Here is a 16,420-nt window from a genome sequence, read left to right on the forward strand (position 1 = left end):
CATACCACTCTGCAAATCATTAGTAGATTCCATTTTAATTTTGTAGGGAAGGTAAATTTATTAGGTACAAACACTTAGAATATTTTTTACCTTTTACATATTGTGAGTAATTTAACCAGAGTATGTACCTTCTACTTTCTTGAAATGTGACCAGCGAAATGTTTTGTGAGGGCATTTGACGTGTGCTGCCTCTGGAGACAAGAATATATATTTTTAAATTTTTTTTAATGTTTATTTTTGAGAGACAGAGACAGAGACAGAGACAGAGCATGAGTAGGGGAGGAACAGAGAGAGAGGGAGACACAGAATCTCAAGCAGGCTCCAGGCTCTGAGCTGTTAGCACGGAGCTTGATGTGGGGCTTGAACCCACAAACTGTGAGATCATGACCTGAGCTGAAGTCAGATGCTCAACTGACTGAACCACCCAGGTGTCCCAACAGGAATTCATCTTTTTAAGGAGTTTTTGTTGTCTGGTTTTGAGAAGTCCTTGGAGAAAGTGTCTCAAACATTGCCTAATCTATAAAAGTAAAGCAGGAGAGAGATGCTTGGAAAGAAAGACATGGTGGTATTGAAATCAAATAAAGTGGCTATTTGCTAATTATCGTTACTAACTTTTTACAGCTTCAAATGAGACACTGTTCACTTAAATTATGCTTTTGACCTCTGTGTTTCAACCTGATTGCTAAACTTCCTTTTCCCAGTGAAATGCTTGAGAAGCACTCTTCTCATCTTTCCAGTACTTTCTTACTCAACAACCTTTGACTGATTTTAATTTTGCATTTTGCTGAGAGCTTGGTGTAGCTTGATCCCTTCAGTGTAATGGACAATTCTGTAGTAAATGGACCCTACTTAATGCTCTTTGATCTCTGAATATAGCCTTTGACATTATGAATTTCTGTCTTCTGGATCCTCTGCTGCAGTTCCATAGGAACATCTGGTTTACCTCTTGAAATGCTTCTGTTACTGAACTCCTCAAATTCTTGTATCTCTTTTGCTTTTTCTCTCCCTATCTTATCTGTATCTTTAAACTTAACTATCACTTTTGTGAGCATGTGAATTTTGTTATGAATTGAAGAACAGAATGTACTCTGTTTGAACTTTTAGCTCTTGCTAATGTTTTTCTTTTTTAAATGTTTTTTTGAATTATAAAATTTATGGAATAATTTTTTAGAGAATTTGGAAAACAGGAAAAGGTATTCTTCTTGTGTCTCTAATAGTGATTGTTAATGATATGGTATATTTCCTTCAACTTAGAATGTTTTTTAAAATTTAAAGCTTAAAAATTTTAATTTTAGCGTTTTTACCTTTTGTGTCTGTTTTATATTATAGCACATATAGTGATCTTGAATGATCTTCGTTGTTGTTAAAGCTGTACTGTGAAAACTCTTAAAGGCATGAAGGTATCACAGTTAAATCTTCTGTCACCAGAAATATTAAGTAGTTTCTAATTTTTGATGGCCACTTAATAGCGTAACTTTTTTTGTTTTTCAAAATTTGAATTATCTTACCACTGATTTCTAGCAGAGGAATCAGTTACAGGGCGTAAATATTTTTATGGCAAATTGAAAAGAATGTGAGTTTGTTACCTGGGAAAGGCACCTTTGAGTCCTGGTGGTTACCTTTTTTATGAACAAGTTACTCATGGGACAAATGGAAACACTAATACCTACCTTAATATCAAATATGGGGAGTATCTGATTTAATCATTGAAAGTTAACAGGTGCTCAGTAAGTAATTAGGAATTACCATGAGACAACTATTATTACTGTGACTGCCTGAAAGTAGGTTTTATTGACTTCTTTTTTTTTTAATTAGAGAAAGGGAGCGTGCAAGTGGGAGAGAGGGCAGAGGGAGGGATAGAGAGAATCCTAAGCAGGCTCCCCACTCAGTGCAGAGGCCAAGATGGGGCTTGATCCCACAACCCTGGAATCATGACCTGAGCTGAAATCAAGAGTCTGAAATCAAGAGTCCGATGCTCAACCACGTGAGCCACCCAGGTGCCCCTTACTGACTTCTTGTGTCATTTTCCCCTTTTCCTCGAAGTTTTTGGTCATTCATAAAACTTTTTCAAGTGGTGGCATCATGTCATCAAAACATTAGTGTGTATAAAAATATATGGTGACTTTTTTTTTTTTTTTTTTGGTAAATCGATAGTTTTTCCAGGACAGATTTGAAATAATACCTTCCAAAGAATTATTTCCAAAAATAATGTATTTTGTAACTAAAAATGGGCAATTCCCAACTGCCAGAGCATCATTGATAGTACTGCTTTTTGTTTTTTAATGTTTATTTTTTTACTTTTTTTGAGAGAGAGCAAGTGGAGGAGGGACACAGAGAGAGGGAGACAGAGACTCCAAAGTGGGCTTATGAGGTCAGCGACATGGAGCTCAAACTCACAAACCATGAGATCATGACCTGAGCTGAAATCTAGAGTCAGATGTTTAACTGGCTAAGCCACCCAGGCGCCCCACTTTCTTACTCTTTTTAAAGCACAACCAAGCAGATGTCACACTATTAAGGGAACCTTGTAAAACAGCTGCAAAGGTAATGGTAAACACTGTGTTTGGGGAGAATGCAGGGTACCTATGTTGTTTCTTTTACAAAATGACTGTTAAATAATACTGCCTAATATCGATTAGGCATTTACTGTTAAATGTGCATGCAACTATATATTCAGCTTCACAATTGATTGCAATTGATGTGCAAAGAAGCATTCCTTCTTAGCTTGTATACTGTTCTTATATAAAAGGGAAGTGGTAGGTAATTTTCTTCTTCATTATGGAAAACCCATGGTTGAACAGGAGAGAGTTTTTATTTAACAGTTATTTTGTGAACTGTAATATAGACAGGAAAAAGTGTGTTAGGATCAGTACTAGTAGAGTATAGTTGTGTTTTCAGCAGGAAAAGGGTGTTGCTACCACAGTGCCCACCCACACACTTCTTTGTTTACAGGAAGATGCTTCATTGGTTTTAGAGTTTTTCTTCCATGCCCTCCTTTTTTGGTACCTGAACATCTATGAAAGTGGGTTGCAGTTTTTGACTCCATGGTGTCTTATTATTAAAATTGCCAGCCCTCTTTCCTTCTTTTTTTATACTCAGAATTTTAGACTTCATGAAATGATGTTACTTCCTTTCTAATTTTAATTTGGTACAGAGGAAAATAGTGAAAATAATAAAATTAAAATTTCAATCTGAGTGTTTGCCTTCAGAATATGCTGAATGAAAAAATCTCACCATGCTTTTCTAGTACTGCCTATGAGGAGAAAGATGTCTGCATGAATCTTTGACATTAGAGAAGAGATTACATTTTTATGCCTTCTTTATGACACAGTCAATGCCAATGAAAGCTATTGCCATTCCTTCAAATAATTTGCTAAAGTGGCATGTTTTAGCTAAACATATAGTATTCCAAGTAGCTTTACAGTGGTAGTTGTGAGTAAAATCACAATTTTTAACATTGAGATTGTGATAGTGGGATGAGTAAAGTGTTCCCACTTTACTAAGCCTTGATAATTGTAATTTGTTTGAGGAAGAAGTTGATGAGATTGCTGTGCATATTTTAAAAACTGAGTCTAAATATGGCAGTAGGTTATAAATAGCTGCAGAGCTTTTAGTAACATCAAGGGTTAGAATCTAGTTCCCAGAATTTCCCTAGTTGAAGTAGTAATTTTTAGGTGTAATGTGTTCCTCGGACAGAGGTTTATATATGTATGAATAAATGCAGGCCTAGATGCAGGATCATCTGACAGTAACAAAATGCTTGTTGCTTTACCTTATGACCCTGCATAGGGTCTGCATAGGGAGCTTCTAATTTAGTAGAACTAGAACAAGAAAAGCAGCCCCTTAGAACACAGCCTATGACCCACGTCACCCTCCATCTGTACATTGTGTGTTAAAGCCCTGGAGATCATGTACATCATCTGTGTCATAGATACATAGCAGTTTTATTATGGTTTTAATTTTAATTTTATTAAACTTTTATTTGTATAATTAAAAGTAGGATAACAGCTTTTTTAAAACTTGAAATGGGTGGTGTCCGTGAGTGCCAGATGTCTGTTAAATGATCTGCAGATGATACAAATTTGAGAGACACACTTCATTGTCTGAAGTAAAATAAGGTTTGGGGGAGAAAATCTCATGACTTTTCAAACCTCCTCCTTCTTTGGGGTTAGTCTGAGGCCTTTTTTCTGTGTGGGGAACCCACATAGACTCATTAGTCTAGAACTCTTGTCCCTTCTTGAGCTGTGATCCTTGTTACTGCCCTTACTCTCTGACCACACTTGTTGTTAGGTTTCTAGTCCATAATTTTTAGTGAAACTGACGTTTTTCATTTATCTCTGTAGAATATTCGTACCTACAAGCACAATAGAGATTAATGATTCCAATTTCAAAACTTAGCAAAGAAACATGTAAAATTTTATTCGTGGAAGATTTTTATCTGGTCCTCACTAAAACTCTTTATTATAATTACCATGTTATAAGCATTAAACCAAATCATTTTTTCATTTGAGATAAAGTCTAGATGATTTTAAAACTCTATTTTTAAGGGCAGTTTGGTTGTTTGGATGCTTTCCTCTGCTTTATATTATTATATTTAATGGCAGAGCCAAAATAGCAATTCAGGTCTCCTGTTTTCTCAGCCAGTGACTATTCTTTTGCACTGCATTCTTTGGCAAGGTAGGAAGCCAGGTCTTTGACTCCCAAACTTGATTTCCTGGTTGTTATTAACAGAGATAGTTTGTTCATTTAAAAAATGCAGAGAACTGTATAGGATTGCCCAGATTCTTCCTTTAGGGATCATTTCAGCATTTGTGTATGCTCAGGAACGCCGACTGTCATCCTGTGTGTCTTACCCGCTCTTCTCCACTAGAATGTCAGCTGCAAGAACCTCTTTCTGTCTTCCTCTCCCAGTGCTGGACAGCACCTAAAAGTCTGGCATATTATAGATTGGAATAAATTGTGTGACTCTGTGAAAGAATGAATGCATGAATTCACGGTTTAAGATTTTTCTCCCCCAAAATATGAGGAGGAAGCATCTGTAAGCCATTTGTAATGCCTTTATCTAACGGAGTATTGTAATCTTCTCTGTGAGGTGGGGGGAAATACATATACATACATCCTTTGGGGATAAAGGAGAGTTTGTTGTTGTTGTTGTTAAGGTGATGCTACCTGGTTTGAAAATGCTTTCAAACATCGCAAATACTCTGATTAAACTCAGCTTTTAAAGCAGATACTGTTTGGTTTGCTTTTGGCACAATTTCAAAAGCCTTGGCATCAGCTGCTGGCTCAGTATCTATGGACATTGCTGTGAGGGACAACCTTTTTTTTTTTTTTTTTTTTTTTTTTATGGGGTGGGAGAAATAATCTGAAATAAGTTCAGGGAAAGTAAAACAAAGATAGCCCTTCCCTAGATAGTTATTTATGCTTCCCTAGATATTTATTTATATATAGTTAGGCAGTTTATTTCTATCAGTGTAGCCCACAGAGGTTAATTCTATTTCAGACATCTGGCAGGATCCTTCCTGCCAATGGCAGAAGAGAATTATTTGGTCTGCTTTGTAGCCTTCTAGTATCTTTCTGTAGTAATTTTCTTGCCTTTCAATGACTTTTTACTCCCCCCTACACATGGTATTTCATCTTTCTTTCTAATCCAAGAGGCTGTCCATAGGAACACATCTTTAGGAGCTTCAGATTACATAGTGACAGCTGATTAGACATGTCTCAGTAATGGCTTCTAGAGATCTCTGTAAAAACTGTAAAAGATAACAGGGTTACTGAGTTGCTTGAGGATGGTGTTACTCTGTGTCTTTAGAGCTGTGTACCTCCAAGGTGCATTTGTAACATAGCAGAATACGACTTGTGCTAAGTGTATTTTTATAGTTTTGGTAAAGACCAGCCTTTCCCCAAAATGTGTATTCTTCTCAAATAGAGAAGGGATCTCTCTCTATTAGAATCACAACTCCCTCCTTGCCTTTACAACAGTCTTAGCTTACAATCCCCATTCATTATCACCTTGTGGATAAGGGCATATGTTTTCTCCTACCCGCTTTGGGGATTACTAGTCTTGGACACAGTAGTTTAGGTGAAGCCTCCATCCAGCTTTCCTCATGACGGACTTCCTGGTCTTGGTAGGATAGGGTAAGAGTGACATTCTGTTGTGTATCTTAGTGAAAGCTGGGCTTTCCTCGCTGGTCCTTGGGCCTGTCATTCTTACTCTCCTGATAGTGTTGTTACCTTTAGTGATCTCAGTGCTGTCCTGCTACTCTTTGGCTATCCCTGAAGTGAATTGATTATTGCTTCACACCTTGTCTCTCCTCCTCTCCCCCTCCCCTCTCCCCTCTCCCCTCTCCCCTCTCCCCTCTCCCCTCTCCCCTCTCCCCTCTCTCCTCTCCCCTCTCCCCATATACATACAGAGGAATGAATCCCTAAATGGGACCACATTGGCTTGTTCTCTACTGCGTCTCAGTACTTGTTACTCTCTTTTCGCTCTTGATCCCCTTTGAGAATTTGGTGAAGGCTTTAGACCGTCTCTGCCCAAAAGTGCAGATGCATGTGGTTTTGGGATAAGGAGATTTTAAGGGGAAAGGTAACATGGCCTTGTTAAAAACAAGCCACAGGTTTTCTAAACCCCAGATTTATTGTGGCTGCTATAAGGATTTCTGCTTGATGACTTTCTCAGCATAGAACTCTGTATTCCTTATCCTATAAAAATAAGTTTGGACAAAGCAGAGCAAGTAGGGTAAGAGGCGGGGGACAAAAAAGGGGGTGAATGGACAGTATGGTTATAAGTACTTCTGTTTCTCTAAGTAATATATAGGAAATTATTTTCCCTTCCTAACCTTTCCTTTAAGTCTGGTCATTTGCCATTCTTGCCAGCTGTCCCGTCTTTAGTTTATAGTTATTCTTAAAAGATCGTGTCTCTTTGACTTTCTTCTTACAGCACCTTTAATACTATTTTCTCATCTAAATTGTCCTGATGTTTGAAGGTAAAGGAAACTGTCTTTGGACAGATGAGGCTGCTAGAGTGGATCCAGTAGGGGCATGTTGTAAAGCTGTTCGCTGTATCTGATTGAATTCAGCTATTTTCCTTTGGGGTGGCAGTTTTCCCAGTAACCTTTATCTAGTCTCCATATAAGCTGGCATTACTGCTCACTCCTCCCCATCCTGACCCTCATCCTCAGTGTTGTTTTTAAAGTCACCTGTTGGGAGGGGACAGGGAGCTGATTTCCTTTCTTTGGAAGAGTTATAAATGGAATCAGGAGAAAGAAACTTCTGTAGTACAATGCAATTATAGTGTTACATGCATAGTAATAATAGGACACCCAAGATTACCTTTTCTTGAAATCTAATTTCTGTAGCTTGTCTCTTTCTTTATTGAATCTGTTCTTTATTGTACTGAATATAATTAGCTTATAGTTATAGTATGTAAGAAGTATTTTTTTTTTATTTTGTCATCCTTTTTCATGCTAGATTGGTTTTTGATCATATTCATATTTGGACATAAGAATTCGGTTTCATGAAATGGATGTTACAGATTCATAGACTTTCTTTTTTGTAGTCCTACAACCTCTAATCCCCTTCTCTGTTCTGATTCCCCCCTACTCCCATATGGAGATGGGCACGGAGAGTTTATACAACACTTGGTGACCAAGTTAATCAAATGCAGTTTTCCAAAAACTTGGACATTGATCGAGATAAATGCCATACATGACTTCTGGATTCTAAATTGCATTTCTGAAGAACAGGTGATGGTAAAGACCTATTGAGTTTTTCTTGAGATTATTTAGTACACAGAGCTCTTGCTGTAAATGAGTTCATTTAATCCTCTTTTAACTACTTTCTGAAGTAGGTAGTGTTTTTCTTCTCATTTTATAACAGAGGAGACCTAGGCCAAAATAATTTTGCTGTAGATTACACAACTAATAATGTGATAAAAGATGGTATCTTGGCTTGGGCTGCCGTAACAAAACACAGTAGACTGGGTGGTTTAAACAACAGGAATTTATTTCTCACAGTTTTGGAGACTAGAAGTCCAAGATTAAGGTACCAGCAGGGTTGGCACTTTTCACTGTGTCTTTACATGGCCCAAAGTACTCAGTACTGCCTGTGGATGGAGAGAGAGAAAGAGTGAGAGTGCGCGTGAGCACATAGAAGCAGGCTCTGCGATATCTCTTCTTATGTGGTGTCTAAAGGGCACTAATGTCATCGTGAAGACCCTACTCTCATGGCCTCAACTGAATCTAATTACTTTCCAAAGGCCTCATCTCTAAATACCGTAACATTTGGAGTTAGGGCTTTAACATAAGAACTGGGGTGGGTCATAATCAGTCTATAGCAAATGGTATTCAGACCAGATTGGCTAGTTCAGATTCTGATAGCCTGGTACCGTGTTCTGTTCCCTGCTCCCAGGAGTGCTGGTATCTACGTTATTTGGTGACCATGGCAAATGCCGGCAAGTTAGTATCAGTAGAACATTCTATTGATATATATGTACACACTTCTTTAAGATTATATTTATTGCACACTTCTTTTGCCAAAAATCATGGAAAACAAGGGCAAGCATAGGTAAGAAAACAAGTCATACACAGTATCACTCCCTGGAGAACTATTGCCATTACCATTTTAGCATATTTCTTTCTAGTCTTTCTCCTTACAAAGAGGAAGCAACCCAGGTTGTTTACATATTGGCGTTTATATGGTTTATAGTTTTATATATCTGCTTTTTTTAGTAGCATCTCATGAGCATTTTCCCATGCCATTTAGAGATTTTTTAGAAGCATTCTAAATGCCTTGGGGAAAATAAATTTGAGACCAGTTCAGAACGTAGATAGATGACTGTGAGTTGAGTGTGGAAGATGACTCAAAGTGCCCCATATAGGGAGGAAACATACAAGTAGTAGGGTTTGAGGGCGGGATGGATAAAGCCAGTGTATACCTTTATAGTGTGTAGTATCTATGGGCCTTTCCCCTGAATATGCTCAGTGAGCACAGAGCCATGTGGATGGAAGGTAAATTTTTTAAATTGCCATCATCATATGGTTGGAAGTGGAAATCACCATTTTCCAGCTGGGGAAATTAAAGCTCAGAGAGATGAATGTATTAACTACCACCAGCTTGTTGGGCAGCCATATTGAAGAGGCCACTCTTTAGAAGATGGTGTCACTATAACTTGTTGAGGCTCCCAGCACAGGTGGTTCTCAGCAAATGGTTTCAGAACGAACAGTTTTGTTTGTACACTGCAAATAGTACCTCCCCAAATTTGTTCTCTATTTTGAATATTTACTGCCTACTGCTAATGCATCTCATTCTAATTTTTGAACAACTGGAGTTTGAATTGATAGGGGATGAAATTTTTAATTCATTTTGGCAGCCCTTCTTTTTTTTGATAACTTGTACAGACTATTTTGTGTGTTATAAAAAACACTCATGAGGCCATTCTTTCTTTGTTTTACCTTAAAAATGTAGATTTATAGGAAAGGTAAATCAAGTGTGATTATTCTATTATGGAAATGTCTCCTGTTTCTCAAAAAATTACATAGGAATTTTGCTTTGAAACCTTACATGAAAACTTTATATTAGGGTTAAGTACTAGAGAAAGTCTTAACCTACTATGAGATCTGATGTTTTTCTCCCTTTGGATAATATAAATAACCATGTTTGCCTTGTTGCTTTGATTGTCAGGATTCTCAGAACCAAATTTGTGTATTTTAATAAAAATATCTATGGCTTGCTTTATTTTGTTCAGGTCTCTGCCTCACCTGCAATTTCTTCTTTCTATATTCCAATTTATACTTTGCCTAGTCCCGATTTACTGATGATTTTTTGTGTTTTAAAGCAGGCTACTTCCTGTCCTTTGTGATCCATAGTAAGATATATATCTATAATTTCCTAATAATTGTGACCTTTCTAGTACATTAACAGCAATCATGTTTTTGAAATATTCCATTTTTTCCCCCTGAATACGTTGAGTGAGGACTTAACTTTGGGCTGGCATTAAAGTAGTGCCTGATGTATTGCTGTAAATATGACAGAGGTGTTCCCTGTCCTTATGAAAAAGCCTGTAACCTAGAATGAAATACATGATTTTCTAAATCTCCTTTGATCTTCTGACATATCATGCTCTTAATTGTAGAAGAGGTAGCATTGGCCAATAGGCTGTTCTTCAAGAGAGAATTCTTCATGGTGTTGGATGAGAAGGTCTATAGCCTTTGGTCCTGTTGAGGTGAATTCACTTGGTATAAATAGATCTTAGATGACATACAGTGAACTTGTGCTCTCTATTACCTGCTTACCTGCATGTGTTTTCATGACCAAGGGCATGCATATATATATTTCCATGCATACGTGTGTGTGTATGTGTATATATATATATTTCCATGCATACATGTATGTGTATCTATGCATGTATATGTATATGTGTGTATATATATATATGTATGTATATATATAAATTCTCATAACCTCAAAGAAATAGGATCTCTTGGCTGTGTTTCATGATTTGGTTAGGAGGGTAACTATATGAAATTGTTACAGGATGTACACGTTATTTTCTGTAAAGAGTCCAGTTTATTTCATAAAAGACTTTTTGAGACATATTAAAACCTCAAAAAACCTGATTTCCCCTAATTTTCAAAGCTCTTACTAGTTTTAAAAGAGTCACCCCCTGCCCACCACTTCCCTTATCTTCAGGTTGGCATTTAGAAGGAATTCTTGGTCAGAATTCATAAATACTCTAAAGAAGAAATTAAACCACCCAAGGCAAATGAACTATTTAAAAAACATTTCTGTAAGATTATAAAGAAAGGCAGTATTTTTCTTATTTCTTTTAAAAATAAAACAGATTAGTTTTTAAGTAGAGTAGAATATATATCAGGCACTTAATGTGAAAAACGAACTGTTACCAAAATCCTTAAGCATTCACAGGGGTAGCCTTAATAACAGATGTTTTAACTGAAAAAAAAAAAAAAAAAAAAGAATTAATATATGATACAGACTTGGGTGAAGAGAATATGGAAGTTTTAAGACACATGTACCCCATAGTTCTCTCCACCCAAAGTCGACTCTTATTTAAGTCTTTTTTCAAATGCACATTCTGTTTGCTTAAATCTGCATCTGCTACTGGCTTCGAACACTTCCTGCAACGTATGTGCAGCTTGGCAGAAAGTCTGATATGCAGAGGAAAGCACAGAGTAGTTGGTCTTATTAAATACTGAGGTAAATACCTTCAGAGTTCATAGCTTGTCGGTGCTTACTGGTGTCCCATGGTGCTGCTGGGAAAGAGACTTATAATTATTTTCTTAAAAGTCCTACTTAGGTTAGCCCTCATGCTAAAACAGATAGGAAGTTTTGATGTATTCCACTTCCCTGTCATGTTTGTTGAAATCATTGAGCTCTGCTGTACAGAGCTGTGGGCTTTTGTTTGCTTGCTTGCTTTAAAGCCATTTGTATCTCTTGATTGAGCTTAGTAGTTTTCTTTGCTGCCAAGAGCATGTGCTGCATCTGGTCTGTGTCCCCCTACTTGTGCTGTGTGAGTCATCTTTGATCCAAGCCACCTCTTAGTTACAAAGTAGCATTGGCATAAGTTTCAAATAGTGACATAGAATGCAGTGTTTTTAGGAGTTTGATTATGTATTTGTGGTAACTACAGACTTTGACATTTAAAAACCTTTTGAAGGTAGTTTTATCACTTAACATCTTACTGGTATTGCTAAATTATTGGTTGATTTAGTGGTCAGACATGTATGAACTGTGTTTTCTCAAAACCTAGAAATTGAGTATTTCTGTTGTGTTTTGTGTGTTGTGCTTTATTGGCTCAGAAATAATTTACACTTTATGAATAAGAGGAGATGAAATTCTGTAAGTGGGTGGTTGCCTGGGCTTTGGAGTCGCAGAGTCTGAAGTCAGATTGAGTCCTGCCACTTTATAGTTTTTCTAAGAGGATTTCAGTAATGGTGATTAGCTCATTAGAGTTCCTGTGAGGAATATGGTCAGAGAACATATGTGGACCACTTAGTGGGAAGTCTGACATAATAAGTGCTCACTAAGTGCTAGTTTCTCTCCTGGGGTTTAGCTCTGCCCTTTCCCTCCAGCCTATATATACGGATATTTTTAATATAATTCTATGACAATATATTTTAAAATAATTTGGATTCATTCGATATAGTATTAAGTCACTAAACGAGACAGTACGTCCATTAAGTTGTCTTTAATTTCTAAAGTTTAAATTAGGTTGTTTTGTCTTTTCAAAGTTAATAAGACATCTATAAAACACTTTTTTTCCCCTTAATCTGACAGACATTAAACTATGCTACAGATTTAACTTTCTGCTTTCAGTCATCCCAACTAGCCAACTGTGGTAGTTCTTTGTTCTTGTTTTTCACCGAGAAGTTATCTTTTAATAGGGTTCACTTCAAATAATAAAATAAAAAAGATGATTTTAAAGACAAGGGTGAGGAATTGAAGGGGAAAGAATGCTGGCTACTTATTCTACTGAACTAAAAAGCTTCTAATCCATTCATTGTCCTTCTCAGTGATCTTCAGGAGAACTCATATCTCAAGCTTGTTTGTTGTTTGCCGGCATAACTCCAGATATAGCGTTTAAATATAAAACAACATATTATTTTCAGTGTTTTCATACTTGGAGATAAAAACAAGAGAAAGCCTAGCAAATGTGGTGGATTTTTGAAAGGAATAGTTATTGGGCAGCCTGCCTCAGTTAAGATAGTTTTAGCTCTAGGCAATTTAAAATCGACTGTTTTGCAAAGAGGATATCTGGAAAAAGTGAATATGAATATCCTGGTGCCAGACTTTGAACAGTTATTCAGTATTGTAAACCAGGCTCTCCTTTGCTTGGGAGAGGCTTAACCAATTAAGACAATTGTAAAGATTGAAGAGACTATAAAACTTCAGCTCATTTTGATAATCCTTCCAAATTTTGTAGCACTACCTCAACTGCATTTTACGTATAGCTTTTGTATTAGTAATGGGAGTTGGCTTAATGGTAGCTATCAGTTTGTTTTTGAAATTCATTTGCTGTGCTCTGTATCTCCTCATTCTGTAAAGTGTTTGCTTTTTAAGCTAAGAATGCTTTAAAAAGTTCTTTCTTAAACTTTTCACTATACAATTCTGAGCTTTCTGTTGGATATTACCATGATTTAAAAATAGTCCCCGCCTCCAAAACAGTTTTCCTCTTTCTATTCATCTTTGGGAACTACACGAGGAATATTTGGTTATATTAACTCAGAAGTGAGTATCATTGGATCAAATTGCTACTTGGGCTTCTTTCTGTTAAATAAGAGAATTTTAGAACAAAAGTGAGAGCGTGCCTAACCCTGGACCAATTCTACAAAGATGCCTTTAAATGCTTGTTTCTTATTTCATTGACCTGCATTAACTCTGCAGTAAGGAGTTTGTGGTATCAAGGAGCCTTATTTTTTTTCTTTTCCTTCTCTTTTTTTCCTTTTGTTTCTTTTGTTGTGATTCTCTTTGTTCTGAAGTGTGAGGCACTCCTTAAATAGGAGTGAACTTTATCTCTGCCTGGGCATATCTTGTATGCTCTCCTGTTAAAACTCCAGCCCAGTAAAGTGAGTCCAGCTGGGCATAAGAAGGCAAACATAGTTCTACCTCCCACTCACCCAGAGTCTGTGGGCTGGAACAAGGCATCATCACAGCCACTTCCCGAAAGCATGAGCTTCCTCCTCTTCCCTGTTACCTTTGTGTTGTAGCTACATTGGGTCTCTTGCGTGTGCCTTAAGCACCCACCTTGTTATGACTCCCTAGAGAAACTAGCATAGCCACAAAAGCAATGATGGCATTCACCTGGAAGGTGAGCATCTGCCGGGACCATTCTTTATTTCCTGTGTAGAATTCCCTCGCACGTCACCTTTTCACGATTTTTTCCCTCATGTCTTTCGTAGTCCAGAGGGGTGAAAGGTGTGAGCTGGTGTGGCAGCTCAGATCAGTTGAGTGGTGGTAGCTGCCAGGAGCATGGTTTTGAGACCATTTAAAGGACGGTCTGCTTGCATTTCTTATCCCTACTTAAGTTTACCAGGGTACTTCTGCAGGGTTTGGTTTTGTGCTTTTTGAAAATGTGGGTGGGAGGAAGAGGAAAGGAAACACTGCGTGGGTGAAGGGAGATAAGAGTCACGCGTCTGTGTCAACATTAGAGGGAGGACACAGATCTAAAAGTCTGCAGAGAAAGCAATTCACTTGGCTGTGAGTTTTTTCTTGTTCCTCAGCTTGTATATAATAGAAAAAATGTCACTTAAACATTCTTTCTATTGAATCCAATGTACCTCTTTGTGTACTGCAGGCTCATGTGAGTAGTCCTGGTGAGGACTAGGCCTCAGTGTACCCAGCTTTACTTGGAAGCCCCAGCACCACCCCTGTGCTCCTCTTTTCACGGATCCCTTGCAGTCCTTTTAGATCTTTCTTTCTGGGTGTGACGCCTCCGGGAGGACATTCTTTAAGTTGTGGTTTTTAATTTTTAAAGTTGGGGTAGTAAGTCCAAACCAAAATAGAGACTATCCAGAAATTTCACACAGAATAGGCCCAGAATATATTTTTTGTATAATAGTGAAATTCCGGTGCCTTGTAGATTTTGAACAGCAATTTTATCAACTTACCTGTCTTGTTCATACCCCTTACATTTTAATATTTATTTGCCATATTTAGGTCATGTGAAAACGCTTATGACTTTAAAAATACGTTTTTATTAGGGGCGCCTGGGTGGCTCAGTTGATTAAGTATACAACTCTTGATTTTGGTCCAGGTCACGATCTCAGGGTTCGTGAGTTTGAGCCCCTCATTGGGATCCACGCTGATGGTGCGAAGTCAGCTTGTGATTCTCTCTCCCTTTCTATCTGCCCCTTCAATGCGTGCACTCTTTCTCAGTCTCAAAATAAATAAATACTTGTAAAAAAATAAGTTTTTATTAGAGCTTTGCAAAATCTTGTGTGTCATGATTTTCTAAGCTATAGAATGGCAAAGTGGAAGTGGTCTCCTCACCCACCAACTCTCCCCCTGCCCCAAGTTCTACCAGCACAGAAGCTGTCTCTCCACTTCTCAGTTCTCAGAATTAAATACATTGGAGCAGTGTTAACTCTATAGGGCTACAAGCCGCCTATTCCTCAGTCTCTTCCTAGCTAAAAGGAACACTTATTTTCATTTTTGTCCAAGGGGCTTAAAGTGGGTAAGATTCCGGATGAAGAAGGAATTTGCAGGCTCGCTACTGTTCATAGAGGTTTTTTTTTTTTTTTTTTTTTTACCTCCTGCATCCTGAAAATACTATTATAAAAGCTATTGTATTCAGGCTATTTGGGGAGAGACTTAGTAAGATTACAGACTGCTTTTCAGAGAAATTCATTTTTAAGTATTAATGCATGCTGGAGGCTATGCTTTAGTCTATAGAAAAATTATTACTTATAATTAGCATATTCAGTGAACAATGTGGAGTCACAACATTTTCACTGTGATGAGCTCTTAGATCTTTCTGGAGATGGGAAAGTTAAGCATCAGAAAAAAGTCATTACCTGGATGGCAGGACTCCCCATGGGAAAAAGCGAAGCACTGGTATGAGAACGTAGATCTCAAGATTCCAAGTCTTTTCTTTTTTTCTATTGTTGCCAATTGAATCTAATTTCTCCTTATATTATAGCTAAATTGTACATTGACCGATATTTTGGAAGTACTGACTTAAAGAAATCATCCTATCCAGTCATGTGTTGACAATTGTCAATTGCTTGTTACTCTCTCCCCATCTTCTCCTTGTCCCTTTAAAATGAATGGTAAATTTAGTCTGACTCCTATTTTGTTTGTGATATTAGAACTTTTAACTGTGATTAAATCTCATTTGCCAAGTTAGTGATTTTATTTTAATTTAAAAGAGGGAATTTTAAAGCAGAGAGAGACCATCGCAGTGATTCTATGCCATATTTATGTGTTTGATACGAATCTGTTAAACTAGCTGGGAAGGAAGTCTGTTATGTGCCAGAGATACAAAAATTTAAGATAAAAGATAAATTGATATAAGATTGTCATATTTATCTCATACTTCTTCTTGAGGCCATCATATTGTATGTAAAAAGAAAAACTAAAAAACATATAATTCTTGAATAATTACAAGTTGACAGCCATATTTTATCATGAGAAATAGGACTTTCTTTGAAATTAAGCAGATTTGTAATTTCTTTGCCTAGTAACAAATGTTGAAAAGTAAGATTGTGCCCATCTGAGGAAGGTTCTTTTGTATTTTATGATCCTGAATCCTGTTTGCTTTATAAAACCATAGTGCTATAACCAAGGAAATGACAAACATATAACTTTACATTTGCTAAAACCTGATTAAGAGTTTTAAAAATGAAATGACTAGATTCTGAGTTAAGCAAATATATTTATTCCACATAGTTGTGCATTCATTATA

At 37.1% G+C, this 16,420-nt stretch overlaps 1 protein-coding gene across 2 annotated transcripts in view; it reads left to right on the top strand.

Annotated features, from left to right (window-relative positions):
* EIF3H (eukaryotic translation initiation factor 3 subunit H) overlaps positions 1-16,420 on the top strand; it is a 98,654-nt gene that overhangs the window by 66,692 nt on the left and 15,542 nt on the right. The gene's annotated exons all lie outside the window — the stretch shown is intronic.

Source organism: Panthera uncia, chromosome F2, assembly GCF_023721935.1.
Source record: "Panthera uncia isolate 11264 chromosome F2, Puncia_PCG_1.0, whole genome shotgun sequence".
In the NCBI taxonomy this organism is placed as follows: domain Eukaryota; kingdom Metazoa; phylum Chordata; class Mammalia; order Carnivora; family Felidae; genus Panthera; species Panthera uncia.